Source organism: Pavona decussata, unplaced genomic scaffold (assembly GCF_977016875.1).
Source record: "Pavona decussata unplaced genomic scaffold, jaPavDecu1.1 SCAFFOLD_254, whole genome shotgun sequence".
Lineage (NCBI taxonomy): Eukaryota > Metazoa > Cnidaria > Anthozoa > Scleractinia > Agariciidae > Pavona > Pavona decussata.
Window position 1 is genome coordinate 3627028 of NW_028145657.1, and position 20473 is coordinate 3647500.

General features: G+C 36.8%; 1 protein-coding gene across 12 annotated transcripts in view; it reads left to right on the forward strand.

Annotated features, from left to right (window-relative positions):
* LOC146456649 (gamma-aminobutyric acid type B receptor subunit 1-like) overlaps window positions 1-20473 on the forward strand; it is a 66970-nt gene that overhangs the window by 21455 nt on the left and 25042 nt on the right. For 7 of the 12 annotated variants that reach the window (XM_085093140.1, XM_085093143.1, XM_085093144.1 and 4 more), the window contains one exon: window positions 14286-14343. The exons of 1 other annotated variant lie outside the window; for it this stretch is intronic. The gene's annotated coding sequence lies outside the window, so the exon portion shown is untranslated. Of the gene's footprint in view, window positions 1-5526; window positions 5670-9544; window positions 9735-14285; window positions 14344-16725; window positions 17069-19198; window positions 19384-20473 lie in introns of those variants that run through there. 4 more of the 12 variants (XM_085093145.1, XM_085093147.1, XM_085093149.1 and 1 more) reach the window with 4 other exon arrangements.

Below are 20473 nucleotides of genomic sequence, written 5' to 3' on the forward strand. Positions count from 1 at the left end.
AATAGCTGAAAATGATTTCAGCGTGCCGATGAAATCATTCAGAATTTTTTCTGAGATTTCCGCTTTTGCACATTTCTTCATTTATTGAATAAGAATTCACCTACCCATGAGGGGTTGAAACGTGTCATGTGTCCCGTGACAACAGTCAATTTCTCACATACCATATTTGGTAATTTAGCGAAAGTCTAGAGAAACAAACCCACCAATCAGTGGGCTTGAGTGTCGTGACGCAAGGTCGAGTTTCACTTCTTCCGGACTTCATTCTCAGCAAGTTTCCTAGAAAAAACGTCTTGAAGTTTCTGAAGCTTTGTTGGTCTGTTTTTTAGCTTAAGCTTAACTTTAATTTAGCACTCGCCGGTCAGGCTGAGGAGTACATTTTTGCGACTTAAGTAACGAGTCCATCGTAAACAGATTTTGGGCAAAGTGGCTAACGTTGACCGCCGTCAAAACGATGCAAGAATTTCATCTGCGAGTCAGTTCCTAGCGTGACGAAAAATTGGATTTTCCTCTCTGGAAACTATGGCTTCAACCACTGTAAAGTGAAAGAGGTCCATGCTTCATTGACACAAAGGACATTGTAAAACTTCAAAAAGGCGAGTATTCGCTGATATATCGACCGATCTTTCATTGGTTCAAATAGGAGTGAAGTTTACTTCTTTGATATCTCTTTCTCAAGCTCGACTCTTAAGTTTCACAGTACATGTTATTTTTTTTAAACCTGGCAACGTTTGAATAGAGGAAGAGTGAAAATACAGTTATGGTGTCATCGTCGACAGCAAGATTTTTTATTAACCTCTTTAACCGCACCTATTGAAAGATAATTTTTGTGACTTGTTGGTTTTGTATCAGCAAATTTCTTGAGACCGAAATCAGACTTTATGAGTACCTTTTAATGAAAACCTTACAGATAAGCTCATTTTAAACACCGAAGGCTACTTTACTAACTAACAAGCCTTTTTTCTAAAAAAAAAGGTAGTAAGTAGAAACGAAAGCTGTGCACGCGAGCTACATTTTACCTCCTCGTGAATTTCTGTTTGTCATACATAAAGAAATGTCCTATCAGTTCCTATTAGCTAGCTGGTGAAATTACTTCGTCCGTTTGCAAACAATGTTAAACATCACTGTTTGATCATCATTGAAATAATACTTCCTTTCTGGATATGGCGCGTGGCATTGCATGCATGATTTAAATTGGAAAAGTACTGACACGTTTCACGATCTGTAAGCTGACGCTATGATACAATTGTGAGCTGAAACTTGTTGATTTGCATTTGACGTTCACGCTGTTGGGTAGACTTTCCACTTGTGACGTTTGGAGTCATATCTTTCCCTGTGACGTGCTGTTTTAACAGTATCAGATGTAAGTTTCCGTTTACAGCGGGTGTGAAACCGATTCTGACGCTATCAAACTGTGGATTTTGATTTTACCTAGCAATTTTGCAGTAAAACTGTGTGGCATTTCTGACACCATCTGACACCAAACACGGCTATAATAAAAGGCAGTCTATGACTGCATGTGGCTACTACTTTATTTTTGTAGAATATTTGCGGTAAAAATGCAATGTTGTATAAAATTCAGAGGGGTAAATGAACAACTCTAGTCAGTGCCAAAATTGTGCAGCGTAATTTGATCGTGTTGTCATAAGAGCAAATTTGGTGTGCCCTAGAGGATTTCGGTTTGTTTACACTTTAATACACAGGGGACAGGTATAGGTATGGTTTGGCTCTCCCATGGTTTACATAAGATCGCATGGTGAAGAAATTCCGTGAATCAAGACACCCAGATAAACAGACAATAAGCTTTCTTAATTGGAAAATTTATTCAGACAGACCTGTGTTCACGTACGCCTGAAAAGCAAACTCGAATGAAGTTACGTGAAAGCGACCGATCCAAGCGAACTGCGAGTCAAAGCACAATTTCTCGACTCTATTAAAGTGAGTAAGTTTTTCGAAAATTTCGCCAAATCTATTTAATAATAATAAATAATAATAATAATAATAATAATAATAATAATAATAATAATAATAATATAATAATAACAATCTTTATACAGGGAGCCCACATCACGAAAGTGATATTCTGTGGGGCCCGGTAGATTGAGAAAAAAAACTACATAATGCTTGAAAAACTTACAAATAATTTAAAAATTATAAATATTTTAAAAATAAAAAAAAATACCAAGACAGCAATTTGAAAAATGGCAAATCAATAAATTTAACATAAAGCACAGTAAAATTCACATTCAAAACCTGTAGTATTTTGTTAAGTGGATTCCCAGGAGCATAGAAAAATTTCCGCGACCTTCTACAGCTCATGTGATGATTTGCAGATCTTGTTTGCGATCGCACATGTTTCGCCTTGACACAATCTCGAACAGGAATTTCTTCGCTATGAACTCACTGATTTCCCTTTTTTTAAGCAGCCGAGTGTTCCTTAGAAGTTGTTCTTTTGATTTACAGTAATGAAAACCTGTTATCCTTCCTAGAACCACAAACTGCCACCTTGAAAATCCACGCATGAGCGACGCGGCAGCCATTTTGAATTGAATACAATCTTCCGTACGAATAAAGCCGACTGAGATCTCGTCAACCTGTCGTGGTGAACTCAACCTAACCTCGTGTAAATTCTACAATTCCGAAAGCTTCCGATTTACGGACTTACCTACACGATAGCATCGTTGCTACGCCTTCCCAGAGGGCAGTAGCCACAAAAATGATCAAAACAACTACGATGGTCAAACAAACAAACTAATGATAAGCCAGAGTCCTCTTTGTTTCTTATTCCTAATGGAGCAGGGAATTTCATTCCTCAACTTTAGTCCAGTCACTTAAAAAGATCCATTTAGATGTGATTTAAGGTTGCATGCTTTAATGCTGGCACATGAAGAATTTTGTTAGACAGAACTGAGAAGCTTTGGGATCCCGAAAACTCACAGGTTCAGAAATATGGCCATTTTTTTTTCAAGTTCTTCCTGTGTATTTTGGAAAAATCACTCAAAACCTGACTAGATTTTATTCTTAGTGATCTAAAGGCAATCTAATGTTAAAGAAAGGGTACCTTGTAGAATATATTTGAGCGGTTTTGAGCTTGCGTGTAAACTAGCCTTGAAGGGTTTTGAATTCTTGCGGTTTTCATGCGACACGACTCAGCGGCAAAATGAGTGCGCATGCTCGTCACCCGTGAGCAATCTTACGCGGCGAAATTTTAAAATTCCCATTGTTTGTTTTCGTTTCGCGGGGATAAGCCCAAACCAAAATAGATAAGGTTGCCGCTTTCAAGAAAGGTTCCTTCGAACTTCCTCCATCACATATCTTATTCAACAAAAAAAATTATTGTGGTAACAGGTGTGAATTGGCGATTGAAGTGGAGTATTCGTAATCGATTCTCGCTTGAATCACAAGTTACGGAGCATGCGCACTCATTTTGCCGCTGTCATGCGACACATGTTAGCACATGCACATGCGTGCGTTTATTATTTCATGATTTAATTAAGCTACAGTCCCCCACTACATATTAAAAACAGACGTAAATTTTATTTTTAAATGGGAAAGGAAACTTTAAAGGAAACCTCCACTGTTGAAATAAATTAATGTTAAATTGTTGGAAATACAATCTAATTTTAAGGTTTGTTGGAAATCATCGAAATAATAGTTGTGTCGGAGAAAACAGAATTTGATTATTGCCAATTTTCGCTTTTAAATTTCCCGGGGCCGCCATGTTGGCTTTCATGACGTAACACGGTTGCTCAATTGTTTCACACAAAAGAACTTCCGCTCATTTGTTACAGCGGCAACCTTATGACGTCATAAAATCCAAAATGGCGGCGCGGGAAATTTAAAAGCAAAAATTGGCAATAATCATGTCTAAGCACACTTCAATGTTATTTATACTTTTCAAACTAGAATTTAGAATTTAGACATTTCTAACAATTTTATAGCGTAAAGTTTGTTGTCGGAGTGGAAGTTGCCTTTAATAAAATGAAAAGGAAGTAGGTTTTAAAATTTTAATTTCGTATTTCGTTGACTGAAAAAAAAATTGGTAATTACAATACCAAAAGATCGTCGCTTAACTCTTTAAGGCCTACAAACAGGTTCTCATCGATCACTTATAAATCTCTATTTATTTTATTTTGGTATTAGTTGGAAGAATTTTGTTCAAACATCAAGACTTTGTCTTGAGTGATCATTTCCATCATTCACATTTCTAGCACGTGTTTTGCGGTTTTTAGGGATAAAAAATATGGTGGTTTGCAAGAGGGCTTCATCAAATACAGTGATTTGACTAGAAAAAAGGAAAGAACTTTGTTTTCACAGCTAGTAAGAAAAGTGGTCTCGTCCTTGCACGGGAAGGAACGAGTGTATATATTTAAAGGTCAACGAGTCAGCCAGGGTGTGTCACGCCAAAATATCGACAACCTTCCCCAATTTGCATCTTTGAAAGCCACACAGCATCAAATGTATAACTACATTGGCTAAAATGATCCAACAGAGTTTTAAAAAAATAGTTTGAGAAGAAAACGCAGGATTACCGGACAGTATTAGTAGTTTATTTATTTATACACCACCAGCTGGAATCACCAGTGAAAATTACAAGATGTGAATTTATTGTAAAAGAAAATATATGTATGCATAGGTAAGAACTATAATTTGATTACTGTTTACATGAAGGAAGAAGGTCTTAAGTGGATTACAATTCATCAAACTGTTCTGAAGTCAGAATTATTATTCAGGTGAAACTAAACTTGTTTTCGTCGTCTGATTTTGTCGATATAGTTTAACTTTCATTGCTTTCGTCAATTCTGGCGACTGATTTTTCCATCCTATTTCCAGTTTGAAGATAAGAAACACAATTAGGCTATTCCATCGTATTTGTGCGCCAAGAAGTATTAATAGTAAGGTAGCAAAAAGTAAATTGGCAAATGGAGAACGATAAACGAATTAAATAGCTAATGTGTTTGGTAAGCCTCCATTTATAAAGCTTTTAGTAACTGCTACAGCTGACTCAATACAACAGAATTAGTAACCTTTCTTAGCCAATTGTTGCTCACTATACGCAAAAATGTTTATTTATTAATTTGCCTAAGGTTAAAATAAATGGACCCATTTTTTTCCCGAAGAGCACGCAAACCCATATGCCATTAACTAGTCGGCGAAAATACTGTTTACTGTGTTAAAACACTTCTGTCTTTCGGCCTCTGGCATCTATAAAAGCTACAGAACAAAAAAACCCTCCATTTCCTTAGAACCCTTTTTCAAAAGAAAGTGATCTCTTTTGTGGTACGTCCACGAGTATCATGTTTCAAGCTTTAAAAGCCATTGGCTGATGATATACAATGTCGTTTTAAGATGCCCGTTACCCACCTATCGATTACATGTTATCATGCATGATCTTACGCCATATATTAGTCATTGTTTTATGTGCGTGATTGTCAATTATAAATCTGATCTTGCTTTATTAATGAGCAAATGTCAAGAGACGTTAAGACAAAAAAAAAATAGTCATTTCATCTTCCTTTTCCGCTGTAGAAACTGGGATCGTGGATAAGGTAAAGTTTGAATTCTCGCGTCTTTTCATTAACACCCGACGAGGACTCAACGGACAAAACGCAGCCAACGGGGATTTCATTACACGTAAAGGGCGATTAATTCAAGAGCGTCGGTACCTTACGGTAAGAAAAAAAGAATCTCGCGTGACGCGCAGTTGTTGTTCCTCGCGTTCATTTAAAGTGATATGATCAGGGAATTTTGAGACGAAAATCATGAAGTTACTTTCGTGGATACAGGCCATAGCACGGTTTTCGTTCTCAGGCATTTATGTTTGTTTATGATCCTCTATTTATCCTTATTGATGACAACATTGAATTATAAATCTCCATTTACAGCACTCAATGCAATTTTAGCTTTATGGCCAATACGAAATTATCTCAGAACAATTTTGCACTGTAATTTGCTATTTGGATTGCCACGTGGTTTAACAAAAACGGTGTTTAGATGAAGAACTTTTGTCCACTGAAATACGAATCGTCACAGATGAAATACAGCTCATGCAGCCACTGAATGAATTTATTATTTTTCTTGCTGGAAGAAGTACATGCAAATTTCTGAACTACAATTAATGCTATAGTGTAAGTGCCTTGAGTATGCCTGTCCCCAAACGAGAATATTTAATTAGAGGAAAACACTTAATATGCTGTCTCGTGTCTTCCGAGATCGTTTTGTACACTTTCCTGAAAGACAAATTTTTGTAAGCTAGTACATTTTGATCTGTTCATATGCTTTAGCTGTAAATTTAAGTTGCAAAATTTTAAGGAAATATCGAATTTGCCAGCTGTTGATGGTTTTACCGGAGTTTTACAAAAATAGCAGCCGACCTTTTTTTGCGTTTTTATTGAGATATTTTCTCCTCAGAGAACGAAAAGAATTTAGTTTTTCTGACATTTTGCCGAAGTACATTAAAGATTTTCTTAAAACTAAATCCGAATTTCTGAGGTAATAAAGTCCTCCGAACAGCTAAATCCGAAATTAGTCGGTGGGTGTTACGAGAGCCATTTTACGTCGTTGTTTGTTGTCCTTTATTACCTTTTTCCGGCAAAATCGCGTCGGACCTGCCGGATTTCTTTATCAAGTACGGAATTTACATGGGGAAGCGTCTCGTAGTTTAAGCCCCGCCTCGAAATAAGTGCCCACATAAAAGCAAAAACAGTAATTAACACCTAGCTCGATTAGGCAACGTGCCCTGCGGCAACTACGCGTCGTTCATTCGAAGCACTTGATGAGTTCTCCAAAGGTGCTTCAGTAGAGTGCCAAAGTATAAAGGGAAAACGATTCGTTTTTAAACCACCAGAAAGGAGATAGTGACATTTAAAGCTGGTTGTTTTTCTCTTGTTAAGTTGGGTTTTTTTTTGAGGAAAAGGAGTAAGTTATATTTTATTCAAAACTGTTGTTTTACTGCGTTTTCAATGAGGCGCCTGTCACATTAAAAATTCGAAATATTTTAATTAACGCCGCGCCGATTTCTCAAGTAAATACGGTATGAACTTTTGTTATTTATAACTTGCCACAAAGACTTTGCCTTGTATATTATTGATATTAGCTCTGTAAAGTGTTGTTACGCGTGAATATGGTATAGCAATATATTTTTTTGTACAAATCAACTAAACTATACATATGGCCAATATAATTGCATGAATTTCCTTACTTGTTGTCATAGTAACGGAAAGAAGTCACCAAATCAATAACATAAGTGGCCAAGATCAAATTGATCCCCTACTAGTACACGCACAAACATGTTTTATCTATTGTTTTCTCAAAATAGATTATAACAGAATACGAAATGACTCTATCCTTTGATGGTTGATAATACTCAATTTTCACTCAGCGCGATTTGAGTCTCATGGGATTGATAGGAATGGTATCTGATCCGAGACTGTACATTTTATGGCCAGTTTATTTTCAACTTTGCATTGAAATTTACCCGTCTCCTCACACTAATTTATGCGGCGAAATACAGGAGCCTGGTTTGTTCAAAGAGTGGATAACTTTGCCCAGTGGAAAAATCGCTAACCATAGGATAGCAGCGTACATTTTATCCGTTGGATAAAGTTCTCCAGTCTTTGAACAATTGGGGCTTGATTTTAAGACGGTTGATGCTTATGGTGTCTTTAATTTCTTCACGACGAAATGCGGAAATCCGAATTAAACCTTTCAGGGCAGTTTAAACAAACATTTGAGAGTTTTTCATAAAATATTGTTTTAAAAAATATTATAATAACTGTTAATACTTTCCCAATTTCAATAAGATTCAATTAGTAGTCCACGGCAAAATTAAAATCTAACACATTTTGACTTATAAGATCGTTACAATTTTTGATTACACAGTCAGGTGTTCCGGCGGATGGTAACGGCGTGGGATGTACTGAAGGAAATAGAGGAAAATGATCACGAGAACATTTAAAGCAAAATAATTGAAATGTTGTGTCCTGTGTTTTCACACCTTTTTGTTTGAACTGTTCGGGCGCTTTAACTGAAAACGTTTAAGTTGCAGAAAGGTTTAGGAAACGTAATCTTATTTCCCGATTAACTAGCTGTTGAAGGCTTTACCGGAGTTTTACGAAAGTGCTTATCGAAATATTTGTCCCTCCGAACACGAAAGGAGTTACTTTTCCAGTGTAACGAAATTCTGAGCGGACATTTTGTCGAAGTTAACTGAACATTTTCTCGTAAACTAAATCCGACTTTCTAATAGCGTGATAAAGGTCTTCCTACCCATGATAATACATTGAAATGTGCATACAGTTTGTTAATAGAAATTCGTCAGTGATTCTATTTTAAAGCCACCATTAGTAAAAAAATATAAAATTAAACAAGTTTGTTAGCAAGCATAACACGAAACTTACTCCAATAGGCTTTGTGGCTCTTTGGTAAATGTTTACAATACTACGAGTATAAAACGAAAAAAAACCACGCTAAACGATAAATGCTAAACATAAAATGTTAATGAGAATACCCAATTTCTACTAGCATAGCTAATAATTGATATCAAAGATTGCTAAGAAGTGTGTGAAAGCTATCTCGCAGGGACGTGCAGTTTAAAAAGGCAAGTTTAGTGTGCGAAAGCTCAAAAGATAGTCGACGGAAAAATTTCGGCGGGAAATCGCCAGTGGCGTGCTTTTCCCATGTGACGTCAGAGGAAGTGGAAAATGTCCGGTTGCATCAGTGCTCATCGGTATAGAAGATCGGCGAGATTGCTCAAGACTCGAGATATTTTTAAACGTAGAAATTTGAAATAGGGGTGTGTTGAGCTGAGTTGCTTTTGTGAGATTTTTAAGTTTTCTACCTATTTATGCGTAGAAATAGAAGTAGAAATATAGCGAAATAGGTTTATGCTGTCGTAGATTAATTTGCTGATGAAATGAAGAATAATATTTTAGGGCGCTTTCCATTAATTTGTCAGAGCTGGCCGATCGGTTCATAAACGGAATGTACCAACTTGAAGAGTTTTGGAGGATAAGTTTTATGCTAGTCCTTCAAATTTCTTCAAAATAACGCATACCAGTTTCGGAGTGATTTTTTGCCAATATTTTGCAGCGCCATCCCTTCACACAACGCATTCGATTTACAGACTGGCTGGTCTGGCAAATGGAAAGTACTCAGCTTTTTAAAAAGCTATTTTTATTTCTCAATCGCAAGGGAGTATTCGGTCACGATTTGTTCCCCAAATAATCTAATGCGCTCCGGCTTTTATTGAAATGACAAAAGCAAACAAAAGCTCGCGCAAACCATAACGAATGGACTTGCCTTTACTCCCGTCAGGTCTGCAGATGTCTTGCGTACTTTAATCACAGTAATAATGCTTTGATGCTTATGCCCGCCCGATTTAAGCGAGACAGTTTTCCCCCAGTTTTATAAAAGCCAATTAATTTAAGAGTAAAGATCGAAGGAGGGAAAATAATTTGCGCAGAAAAAAACCCAAAATGACGCACCAATCAATTGCTTAGGGAAATTCTTTTCAAGGACTTCTGGTCGTCTGGGAGATTATGTGGGAGCAATTTGCTGGTCGCTGTTACGTTTACTTCACACCTTGAAAGCACAGCTGCGTATTTCTTTCAACGTTCAGGAGGCATTTATTTGACGGAGAAAAGTTTTTTGTAGTCTTCTGCTGGTGACAAAGTCTGGAAAAATAGACGGGAGCGCGCCGCGAGGGCCGTTGTTAACACGGCACAATTTTTTTAAAGGTAAACATTGTATTTTACTGTGCTAGTTTATGCCTTCATGTAAACAGAATTGAAATGTTTTTATTTCTACGTCTTGTATGGTACATTAGCAGTCGCAAGCGCCGCGACAGAACTGACAATCTGTTATTTTGGGGAAACGTTTTCCTGTTAAGGAGCTGGTTTTTTGTGTGAGACTGGGAAATGACCAAAAGAAAATGCACTTGTTTAGTGCTTCAGTCAGGTAACCTATTCGAATAACTTGAAGAAATGATTCAGGCCTTACATTGAAACAAGAAATGACATCCCTTAGTTATAGTAAACAATCAATCTTCAACGGAAGAGTTACTTTTGTACAAAATTTAGTTTCAAGAGTGTCATTGTTTCTAAGATTAGAGAATTTTATTTCTTGTCAGCGTATTAACATGCAAATTAGGCACCTCTTTCAGCGCCGAAAGCAATTCAGTGTATTGTAAATTTTACCATCTTATCTTGCCTGGAGGGAAATATTTTATTATTTTCGTTTTAAACATTTTGTCGTACTCTATGTCTTATTCGCTCCAAAGCCTTGCAAAACACTTGCACCTTCATGCAGTATTCAGGAAAGCTAACAAAAGCAACAAAACATACAACATGGCATTTATTTCACACGCAGTTGTACACTAAGGCCCTTTCTCGCAAAACTTTCTGCTCAGAGATTTGCTCAAAAGACACTTTTACTTACACAAGCAAAGATTTTGTATGATCGTCGTTGAAGAGAAGTATTTGTGTACATCGGTACAATATGACATTTTAAACTATAATCACTTCGGTCTCTTTGAAGCATTTAATGGTCGTAAATTTATCCCTTCCTTTGGGAGACTATTGCCATCTTATCGGTTTCTAAGATTGCCATATTACTGTTTGTTTTCACAATTCAAGAAAGCGACGTTAACAGCACAGCAATACTAACCATCTTATCGACATATCATCCGAGAACTTTCGCCTCTCATACGTTTATTTTTGTCAAAAACATTTGAGTGACAAGCAAAAACAAGACAACCAAATGTATTGTTGCCTCTACAAAACCGTAGTAAAACTGAAAGCGGAGTAATTTTTTTTGACTCATTGCTCAGTTGTTTCAAAGCATAATGAATATACACTTTCTTCACTACTTTATTGCTCTTGCAGTTTCACTTGAACATGTCAACTAATTTCTTTCGTTAAAAATTAAAATTGCGTTTCCTTTTTAAAATTATTATTTCTTCGGCTCGTGACACGGGACCTGGTTAATAGCTATTAAAAAGAGTTGTTTTCGACTTCCATGAAATAAGAGTGGGTGCAAATGGCATTTTACGACTTTCTGTTCCACAGAAATATTGTAATATATGAATTGAAATTTTGCAGAATTATAAATTGTTAAGTCTCTCGTGACTTGCAGCACGATTTTTCAAAGTATAGTTAGGAGCTCGTCGGAGAAAAATTCTCATTTGAAATATAATTAGTGTACTATTTCATAAGAGATATATATTGAATATTGTTTTAACACCTTGCGAGATGCAGACGAGAATAATACGGCAGTTTACAGCGTTAAATGTGAACTGTAGTTGTCGACTAGACTTTTACTTCCATAAAACACTGCATCATAAACAATCTGAAATATAACATAGGAAGTGCTACTTCTGGCCTCTCGAATCAGTTGATACATTATCCGCAGCATTCAGAACATAAAAGGAGCTTCGTTACCGCCGGCCGCGGGGTATCCGTTAGAGATAGCATGCGGTAATTACGAACACAAACAGCAGCATGTCCAACTCATTTGGGGAAACGTTTCAACCACTGTAGACTTCTCGCCCGCTCTCTATTCAGCTCGGTTTGCCTTTTGTTAGTAAAAACAGACAAACAAACAAAAACAATTTGGTTTCGTAGTCTTTTTTTTTTTTAATTACAATCGGATAGACAAAACAATGGAAAGTGTTTGCAAATTGCTGGTAGAAAATCTCCATGGGGTTTGGTTCATAAGTTTATTTCTGAGCCAAGAACACATGATTAAGACACAAGCTGCCAAAAATGACGTGACTCAGCCCTTTTGCTAATAATATGCTCATGCATGCGCAACGACAGGACTTTCTTTAATATTGCCGAATTAATGTCCTTAGTGACCAGGGGCCCGTTTCTCGAAAGTCCCGGTAACTTACCGGGCCCGATAAGTATATTTTTAAATCGTTTTTTCGCCGATTACACATTGATTAGAAACATGGTACTTGGCCAATGTTTTCATAGAATTATAAGATTTTAAAATTTAGTATTCAAAGCTAACAAAAATTGACTTCTGTTAAGAGACATTTATCACCAAAGACACTTATCCGGCCCGGTAAGTTAACGGGACTTTCGAGAAACGGGCCCCAGGGGCCCGTTCCTCTAAAGTCCCGGTAACTTACCGGGCCCGATAAGTGTCTTTGGTGATAAAAGTTTGTTAGCAGAAGTCAACTTTTGTTAGCTTTGAATACTGAATTTTAAAATCTTATAATTCTAAGAAAACATTGGCCAAGTACCATGTCTGTAATCAATGTGTAATCGGCAAAAAAACATTTAAAAATATACTTATCGGGCCCGGTAAGTTACCGGGTCTTCCGAGAAACGGGCCCCTGGCCATATGCAGCATTGAGTGAGGTTTGTATCAAACAAAGTCATCCCCAGCCTCTCTTTCATTCAAAGACCTGGTCACAAAGCACGCAAAGTTCTGTAAAATTGGCTTTTAGTTTTGGATTTGGTGAATTAAATAAAACGTACATAGACCAACATTTTTTGATGATTTGCCTGTGTTTTGTACTTCTCGATAACTGTATTTTGTGTTGTTCTTCGTACTATACTGGCACTTAACTGCGTCGTTATTTCTCTGCAACAAAATTAATTTCATAAAACGAATTCATTTTTTTCTTATGAATTTTAATTTTTAATAAAACCGTATTTTTTGTCTATTGTTTTGACTGAGAACTGAAAACTCTCCACGCAATATTTGCTGAGTTATTTTATTAATTTAGCTTTTGTTCTCTCTTTTTAATTTTCTCCCTCTTCAACAAAGCTAAAACAATTGGAAATGAAAATAATAGTAATAAAACCAAAAAAACAGCTGAAGGATAACTCATACAAAAATAATTAAATATTTGCAAGTTCAGATCATTTCATTGCAATAAAATTTTGAGTTTTGAAGTTTCCATAAGATAATAGTTTCACAATTGGAGTAAACAGGGAGGGACATTTTCTTTTTTAAAAAATAACATCCATTGTTTATTGGCTATTTGGCAGCCCATTATCTTCAAAAAAAGTAATTTATTTTTATTGTGCCGTTCTTCTGTCTGTTCTGTTTCGTCTTGGACGACCTTTGGCAAACACATAAATTTGATATCAACCGAATTGATAGGATAAGTTACCAACCATAGCGAGATTCAAAAGCTGACGTTTCGAGTGGCAAGTGTTCCAAACTTCTTCTTCTGAACTGAATTTGGACATGCATGCACCTTATTGGCTATCAGCTCGGTTGACAACAAATTTGTAGTCACTGGTTTTCAGACTTACCCCACTGCGACCTTTGTCAAATAGGTCTGTCAAAACAATGGCCTTCAAATTTCACCGCAATAAGAATTTCATTCTCGTGTCTTTCCAATCAGTATGTGTACTTTGTGAGAATAGGTTCCAAACCACTCTCGAAGTTTTCTTTAAGATTATTGCTGTGGTGTCTATCGCGAAAAAAAGCGTTGAATTAGCGTACATCGACTGACCGGATGAAATTTGGAAGCTGTATTTATAATCCGACGTCTTGCAGCACTGTACTGTCAAATTATTTGGAAACTGGTTAAACAAAGAAAGAATATTCAAAGGATGTTTCGTTAATTTCTTGACCTTTATGTTGGTGGTGTGTAGGATTGAGAATCGGTATTTAATGAAGAACTATTAACGCATCTAAAGTATAGCAACTGTTTGGGCATGTTCATAAATAAATCCACAGAAACAACGGTTATTGCATAAATCGCGTTTAACTGATGTCGAGGGGGTAAATAAGTTCAGTCTATTTGATTTTCGTTACTCTAGCGTCATATGTATTTAGTTTTTGTTTTCGTTTCTGGTATTCCTCCAAGATACAGGTTTTTTCGGGTTAGTCGTCTTTTCTCCTGCTCAAAAATCGGCAAGACTCCGCTAGAAATATCGACTAAAACGCACAAAACAGCACTAGCAACGCTTCGCGTGGTTTTCCGCTCAAAATATTGCCATGAATTTGTGTTTTAATACAAGCAGTGGCTGTTGTTTCGAAATATATGTTACATTTCAGTTTCATGAATACAAAGATTGTTTGCTTTTCCTTTAATACGTCTCTCTATTCGTGTTGACTTATGATACGTGTTAAGTGTGGTTTGACCGCACACAACTCAAACTGACAATTCAGCTTTCAAATTTGCATTAAATTATTAAAATCTACTTTCATTACAGACATGCAACTTTCTCATAATCTGGGTCAAATACATCTGTGACTCGCCTTTGCCTCGAATACCTTTTTTCTCATCAAATAACGTAAATTCTCCTTCATTTATCTCGTAGAAGTTCTACAAAACTTGTTGCCGCAAAGGGACTCATCAAATCGTACCGTGACAACCAGGTACTGTATTCAGTGTAGATTAAATCCTTATATGTGGCTTATTTTAATCGCAAACCCTTAAAATAAATTGAAATGTACGTGCCATTCTTTTTCCGTTTCATATTTCACTTTATTTTCCTTTTTTCCCGGCCGAAGTTATAAAGCTTGCAATGTATAACATTTGTGATTCTGAAGCAAAAGTAATCGTCGTTTACAAGAAATAGAAGAAAACGAATTGTTGGCTTGCATGATTCAAAGGCTGGACGCTTTGTATTTCAAAGACAGCTGTCAATGCCTCGTGTGTAGGAGAACTTTCAGTTTAAACACATCTTCAAGTTGCATATCTTTATTATTTTGGTTTCTATTGGGCAATTTTTGTCAAGAACACCGAGATTCCTTTCTTACACGAGTGTTTGGAAATTTTCGATCGAAATATAGAACTGCTGATCTTTAATCGAAGTGCTTCAAGCGTTATAATCGCGTATTCAATTTTGTTGTCTCTCTATTCGATTTTCATTTTACAAGTGATAGAAGTACAACGAAGAAAAAACGTTTCATGTGTTCCACATTTGCCAGCAATATCAGTCAAAAAAATATTCCTCTGCATTTACAAATGCATGATTACCCTCCTCGCTTTCCATTGTATTCTTTCCGCGCAAAAACGTCTGGTAAACCACTGATTGTTGCCGGGTCTGTTTCTTTGAATAATTTTCACAAGTATGAAGAATTTTTATCACAAACTCACCTAAATTGTCCATCGCCATTTTTAAGATTGGCTGGGGTTTTTTATCGGTAAAAAATGACTGGGTTGTTAATTTCCACAACGCATGCTATAAAAGTGAAAACTGAACTATATAGAAAGCCGCCAATGATCACAAGGTGATTGCAGGTGACAAAACTGAAATACACTAGTTCATTCCTTTGCTCAATGCAGCGCGACACCGCTAACACTGCCGATTGTATTTAAAAGTTACTCTGGAAATGTGACCAGCGAATTTTTTTTATTGTCTGCAACATGTTTCTGTGGTTCCTCACGAAAGCTTTCGTTTAGTTTCGTTGATGCTCGGCCAATCCTTGTTATTCCCAAGAGAGAATGTGCTATAACCTCGGGTTATGTTCGGAATAAGTGATATTTGGGGGTTGATGTCAAACGTTTTTTTTACCAGCGCAAAGTTATTAATTTTCGTGACAGAATCTCACCGTCAGCGAGCAATTGTTTAAAAGGTAAACAGTGTCTGTGTCTCTTAGGCACATATTTTTGCCTTTTCTTTAACGTGGACTTCTAGGACGCAGACAAACGAAGACAAATTTTTCTTTCTCATTTTAAATTTGGAATCGGGCAGTAAGAATCCGACTGCAGGAGAATTTTTTTTCTCTGGTCTTGAGGACATATTTGTGTGGCTTTTTTGTGTGACAACGGGGGAACACTAAATTGTTATAAACTAAGGACATTTGTATTGCTTAAAATGAGCGGATGTCTTGGCAAACAAGTAGTTTATTTCGACAGCTTTCACGGCTTCAGATTGGTTGATTTCAATCCATTTTGATTCTTATTTCCGATTCACAAGATAGGAATGCCTGTTAGCGAAGGAAACTGACAGGTAGTGAAAAGGCACTTGCAGCGTCAGAATTCAACATATAATTTGTTTTAATTATATATTTTTGGGCACATTGCTGTTTCACATCCAAAAGTTCTGGGGGGGGGGGGGGCTCAAGCCCCCCCTGCCCCTCCCCCCGCTACGGGCCTGTACTTTAGTCCTTAACGGAAATTTAGACCTAAGTCCTAAACTGATACCAGTATTTGGACGTAAACCTAAATCGGTACCATCTTCATACTAAAATAGCTCAACATACTCAATCTTTTGTAAGATGAATCTCCCCTCGAGGCACGAAAGTGTTATCTTTTTAGCCAGGCATCACACATGATTTTGATCTGCCGAAAGGGTTATGGCGTGGTGACGAAATTTCGCGAACAGAAAATCATTGGTTAAAAGATATTCAATCAGTTGTGCTTATGTCTGTCAAGGCTTAAACAGCCTCATAAACTTGTTCTCGTTGTCCAATATTTTTTAGGCAACCTTAAATTAATGACGATTTTAAACGAAAATTAACGATGAATGCAAGGAACAATGTTTCGATGCCTCGTGATAGCATTGGGGGTGAAATTCAGTCACGTAAATGCGACAGCAAATTCGAAAACAACGTTAATTTAAACGAGGTCTTTGATAAACATGATCAGGTCCCAGTTGCTCAAGGAGCGGATAACTCTATCCAGTGGATAAGTCACTATCCAGCGGTTAAAATGCACTCCAACCAACACATAGCGAGTTATCCGCTGGATAAAGATATCCGCTCTTTGTAGCAACTTGGGCCAGATCATGTTTATTGAAGGCTTCGTTTAAAGTAACGTTTTCGAATTTGCTGTCGCATTTACGTGTCTAAATTTCACTCTCTGTAATTTAAATTAACGATAAAAAGGCAATTCATTGACGTAAATGCATTTTTATGTATTGTTGATCAACATTGAACACGTGATATGATTTTGATAGAGCACGTTCAAGTGATAGTTGCTCCGAGGAAAGACGTGAACTGATTTAATTTTCTGTTGCTTCAGTGACAGTCTTCAAACGCTTTAGCTTTTATTTCCATGTTTCACGACTTCTGAAGACACAGAGATGTGCCATTACTACTAAGAGACGACAAGGAATACCGCTTGCTGTGAGAGAAGGGTGTTTCAGATGTAATGGTCAGTCAAACTTTTTCTCGTAATTCCTGGATGTACCGTATGTGTGTCATCAATCAAGGGAAAGTTAATTTTGCCATAAAGAAACTCAATTCTAGACAAAGAAAAAAAACACGATATATAACCACAAAAAAACAAAATTTGTTCAGTAGCTTCGAAGTTCACCACTGGTACACACTGTTACGAGCAAATGTTTTCTAATTATATTTCTGTTTTTAATTTGTACATTGTAATTTAAGCCAATGGAGCTTTTAAACCCTAAAATGTTGTCCTGACGACTCGTTGGACATTCGGTGTTCTTTTCCGCCAGTTTTTTTTATGCGTGGTTATCTATTTCAGTCTTATATTGGTTATTAATTTTTTACATTTTGGTGCGCAACCTTCAACAACGAAAACAAAAACAGTGTTGTTGTCATTATTTTCAAGCTCATGGTAATTTATAAGGAAAAACTGTTAAACATATACAGAGAATACTAAGAAACACTGAATACTTCACAACACTAGATTTCTTATCCAGCCTATTTTACGATAAAAGTGTTTTCCTAAGGTTTTCTGACGGAACTTGATTTCGCAAGGACTACCCCGTTCTCGCTTGGGTTGTGTATTCGTTATTTTGTGTCACTTCAAGATAAAAAATTAGTGATTAGAAAAGTGACATGACGTTTTGACGACTCTAAGTCGTAACATGTCATTTGTCGAACATTATGAAAATCAAACACGCGAACATTTTACCGACCTATTGTGAGCGATTTTTTTGAAAAAATTGCGAATTATTAACCTTCGTAAATGAATTACCGGAGGGTGACGGAAGAAGACTATCGCATTTCACGACTAATTTACAAGTGATTGTTAAACTGTACAGAAAATGTTGTCACCTTACAGGAGGACGCAATCATTTAATCGATGGCAAACGTGTGTCTAAGTTATGCTAATTTTCTCTAAATAAGGTGACAAGTATGATTCGCACCGAGATATTGCTGTTTTTATTCAAACCTGTTTCACAAGTTTCCGTCCTTATTTTTACCAAAGACTGATGCCCCATTCACACCAAGGCTTAAACACGTTTAAAAGCTGTTTAGTTCAACATAGTTTAAAATTATTTCCTTCATAAAAGCTACTTTCGGATTTTTGCCGGTTACAGATTTAGCACAAATGAAAGCATAAGTTAACGTTTACTTAAATCCTATGTCAAAGACAATGGTTCAGCTTTCTGTTAAAAATTTTCATTCTGTTAAACCTGGTTTAATTAAACATGTTTTGTTGGTGTGGATGGAGCTTAAGAAAGTTTACTTTTAAATAGATTCTGGTTAAAATACACCATGGAACATGAAGAGTGTCTGAACTACCGAGGGGAGCGGAGTGGAGAGGCGGAGGCTCCCCCTCCACCACTCAACTAACCCCCACTCCGCTACCCTCGGTAGTTCAGACACTCTCCCCAGATCGCGCTCGCTTTTACAAACCAAGATGGCGACAGCTTTATCGAAGCGTACTAGTCTCGGCTCGACAATCCCACGGAAAAATAGGGGGCCTGTGAACAGTCTAATGGGCATCAAAGTGTGTGCATTTTATGGTGATGACCGAATCGATTCACGAAAACATGCTGTCATTACGGTGTTTTTGTTTAGCCTAGACAAAGCGCTTCCAAAAATAGACATGTGAGAGGGCATAACTTAATACACCTGCTACTGATAAAGAAAACGGGAAAAGGCGTTCATTTTCAAACCGACATTAATTAGAAGATAAGCAGATGGCGTATTTTGTCGGCCGGCAGTACGCGCTTAAGGGAAGCAAGGCGGGGGGCCGACGAAATATATTCCTCCCACCGTTGATTATATCTACAAGGGATTATCTGTAAAAAAAATACACAAGTCACCTGAAGGACGGATGTTATTCAACTCTTGCAACTATATTTCTTTGTATTTCAACTTTCGGTTAGAGAAATGAGCGGTGAACTTCAGTGCAAAGATCACCAATTACTCTAAAACTCAGTAGACGGACCAATATTCCCGAAATTTAACCGAGCGGTCGCTTGTTTTAAATTTTATTGCCTGTTGAATTTTAAAACCCTGCAGGGTTCGATCACTTCGTAGAAAATAAATGCTGCTTAATTTCCATCACAACAATTTTTTAAAAAGGTAATGATTTACTATGCCTTAACCTTTCGCTGGTTAGCAGGGGTCTATCCGCATATTGTTCGCAAGCAAACGATTACGACTTCTTATTTGACAAGAAACTGTTGATCAGGTCATCAGATATTTCTGCATTTGAACCTAGCGCAAAGCTATACATTTGCGTAAAGTTACTTCATTTTGTACAAGGTAAGGGTCATCTTTTTCAATACTCAATTCTACGAGAAGATCAATAATATTTATTTTTGCCGCGAACTAGTAATTGCTTTACCTGGGAAAGTGCAGTCGGTGTCAATTTAAAAGTTAAAGGATTTCGTTTACCATAAACGAACCGGCGAAATTCATATAAAGGACAAGTGAAAAATGAAAACTGCAAAAATACTACACTAGTTTGGGGAAAATGATTGAACGCGCGCAAGTCTATTTACTCAGGGGCACCCAACAGATCGTTTCGGTAAATTATCTGTTCGGAAGGCCCTTCATCCCCTACAATTTTCTGAAGGGGATTTTCACCTCGAACTTTCGTGATATGGGAAATTTAAGGCCTCGTGTTTTCGGATTGATAAAAATGTCGTTTCGGGTACCGAAAAAAGGTCAGCTAAGATTTTCAGAAAGGAAATAAGATCTAAGGTTTTCGGGAAATGGACAAAGATGCCCTAAAAAAGTCTCAGGTTGCCCTAGAATGACCGAACAGATAAAAATATTATAGCGCTGCCTAAAATGAACCTACAGAGCTTTACAGGCACTCCAGATAGCCTCAAAGCATCTGAGAGAAAACTGTCGTTTGGGACCCCTGTTTACTCATTTGTGTCTGGCATAAATTGGTTGTAGAGGTCACGTTTAGAAACTCAGTTCTAACGGACTGTTTTTTAAACTTGAGAAGATTTATTGACAGAAGGATACTTTTAACAACTGAAAGCCCTTGACTTGTGCGAAACTACCCGGTCAAATTCGGAGGAAAATTGTATCGTCCGTGAAAAAAAAAAAAAAACACCGGTTGGCTAGGTATATTCTTCTCATGTTTCGATAATAAAAACAAAAGATAAGACTACGTTCGGTGAATTTCATTCAACGAAATAAAAAATATTCAAACTGGAAGATAAAACTAGTATAGCGATTACCATTTCAAGTTCTATTTTAGGTTTTATCAAACAATGATCTGCTTCAAAATGAAACTAGCGACATAACTAGAACAATCTTAACACAAAAACGCAAGCCATTTCTCAGAAATTTTAGTTTTCTTTGACCGAAGGAAGCACATTGTAATTCTATGGCTTTT